This window comes from Thalassophryne amazonica, chromosome 1 (genome assembly GCF_902500255.1).
Source record: "Thalassophryne amazonica chromosome 1, fThaAma1.1, whole genome shotgun sequence".
In the NCBI taxonomy this organism is placed as follows: domain Eukaryota; kingdom Metazoa; phylum Chordata; class Actinopteri; order Batrachoidiformes; family Batrachoididae; genus Thalassophryne; species Thalassophryne amazonica.
In genome coordinates, this window is record NC_047103.1 from 85448081 (window position 1) to 85450991 (window position 2911).

Genomic DNA, 2911 nt, shown 5'->3' on the forward strand with positions numbered 1-2911 from the left:
GGTGGTCAACCCTACCTCTGTGCATCTCCATCTGCCTCGTTCCTTGCAGATCCACGCAGTCTTCCACATGTCCCGACTCAAGCCTGTTTGCTCCAGTCCACTGTGTCCACCTGCTCCACCGCCTCCTGCTGCCCGGATTGTCGATGGTCATCCGGCCTGGATGGTCAACAAGATCTTGGATGTTCATCGGCGCGGTTGGGGTTTCCAATATCTGATGGACTGGGAGGGTTATGGCCCTGAAGAACGCTCCTGGGTCAAGCGGAGCCTCATCTTGGACCCTTCCCTCCTCCGGGACTTCTACCGGGAGCATCCTGATTGGCCCGGTAGGTCGCCTGGGGGCTCATATTGGGGGGAGGAGGTACCGTTGTGTGTCGCCCTGGTACCTGCTCCTCTGCTCTCTCTCTCTCTCTCTTCCAGGTGGCATTCCTTGTGGAGCTGATGAGCACATCTGTCTGCAATCAACCTGCCCCCATAAAAACCCTGGTTCAACAGCTCATCGGCGCCAGAAACTCAGTGTTCATGACCTGATACCTGGTCTTTCTATTTCTGGATAGAAACTTTCTGTCTGCGTTCCGTTGCAGTGATATCTGGACTCTCTGTTTGGCAATCTGCTTGTTTTTGACATCTGTGCTATTTGGGTCTGAGCAATTGTGAACTGCCACCCTCATACTGTTTCTCCTCCTCTGTAGTGACAGTGCTCTCCGTCAACTCCACTGGGGGCCACCTGGACCACGAACCACGCACAACTCCACATCTTGGAACTCCACCTGCTGGGTCTCCACTCTGCAAACCTCCAAAGCAGTATTCACCATTCACACAGCCTTTGTTCTTGTACCATCCTTGTACAATAAATCTGGTTTTCTTTATCCATTCAGCCTCCCTGCATTGGAGTCTAACCCAGGTGTTTGGGATCAAATCCATAACAAAACAGAGGAGAGACAGAAAAACTACTTGGCCTTGTAGTCTTACTGTGTAATCCTGTGGTGGAAACACTAAACTTTGTACAAAGTCTTAATGTTCCTCGAGGTTCACAATCCTTGCAGTTTTAGCGCTTAGAGATCTTCAAGCAGGGAATTTATTCCTTGGCTGAAGGGAGGGGTAGTTGGTTATCTTCTGTTGAGCCTATTCCTCTTGTTAGCCTTTAGCTCAGCCGGGGTAAAGCTTGAAGTTTCTTTCTTGAGATGATTAGTGCTCAGAAGTTTCAGTTGAAGTTTTTGTTGTGCAGAGAGGGATGTCAACCTTCCTTGACAAGGGTTATGATTTTTTTTTTTGCCAAAATAGGACAATAAACAGGGTGGTGGGGTGGCTCTTTACGTCAGATCCAATCATTATTGTGCCAAATATGTGTTTTTCCTTGAATGGTGTCATGGAATGTATTACTGTAGAGATCACATGTGAAAAATCAAAAAACATTATTATAAATTGTATTTACAGAATTCCATGATTGAATATAAACATTTTTGTGGAGAAACTGACAGATGTATAATTCAATTAAACACAATAAGCTTTTTTTTGTTTGTGGAGACTTTATCATGGACTTCCTATATCCTCACGACCATATGTATAGAGCACAATTCTTAAATTATGTGTTCTGTATGGGATTATATCCAGGGATAACACACCCAACCAGGATTACAACAAACACATCAACGCTCATTGACAATATATTAACAAATGTCATTGTTGGGAATTTAACGAGTGGATTACTTATTGAATGAATCAATGAATGATTGACCTTTATTCAGCACACACATAAACAACATACCAACAACAAAAATCTCTTACTAGCATAACAAATTAAAAAACAAAAACAAAAGAAAAAAACAAAAGAAAATACAACAACTCAAACGATTTCCCAAGTGGGTGTGGCCGAAAGGACATGGGCTGAAGCAAAAGCTTATGAATGCCCACCCCGTACACCAGTTACTATACACATTTAAATACACTCAAAACAAGGTAAAAATCAGAAAATAACGTAACTGAACAGAACAGAACAATCAATAATATGATGTGCAAATAAACAAAAAAGAACCACAAAAACAATTAGCCTAATATAACATACTATAGTAAGAAATTGCATTGTTTTTATACGAGGTCTGTTAGAAAACTATCCGACCTTTTTATTTTTTGCAAAAACTATATGGATTTGAATCACGTGTGATTGCATCAGCCAAGCTTGAACCTTCGTGCGCATGCATGAGTTTTTTCACGCCTGTCGGTTGAGTCATTCACCTGTGAGCAGGCTTTGAGTGAGCACTGGTCCTCCCCCCTCGTCGGATTTTCATTGTGAGGAAAATGTCTGAATGGCTGGAGCAGCGCTGCATCAAATTTTTCCAGAAACTGTGAGAGACAGCCAGGTGGACACCATTCGGAAAATTCAGATGGATTTCAGGGACGATTTTATGGGCATCACACAGATTAAGGAGTGTTACAGCCGGTTTAAAGACGGCGCACAATGGCGGAGGGCGCGCCGCGCTCCGAGCGGCGATCGACACGCTGAAACGACCAGATCATTTCCAAACTGAATGCTGTGTTGATCTGGGACGTCGTCTGACTACCAGAGAAATGGGAGAAAAGGTGGACATCGGCACTTTTCCAGCACATTCCACTGTTAAAGGAGATTTTGTCATGAAAACAGGAGCGGAGGAATTCGCCACAGAGCCGCTAATGGCGCGGAATGAAAGCACCTCCGTGTTGGTCTCACAGGACATGTTGTGGCATGCCCAGATCTTTGACAATTTCTCGGATACTCACTCGACTGAAAAGCCACCCAAAGCCGCCTGAATCTTCCGAATGGTGGAAGAGCTGGGCATGTCCTGTGAGACTTCCAACACGAAGGTGCTTTTTGTTCTGCGCCATTACGCGGCTCCGTCCTGACGCGCGAATTCCGCCGCACGTCTTTCATTACAAA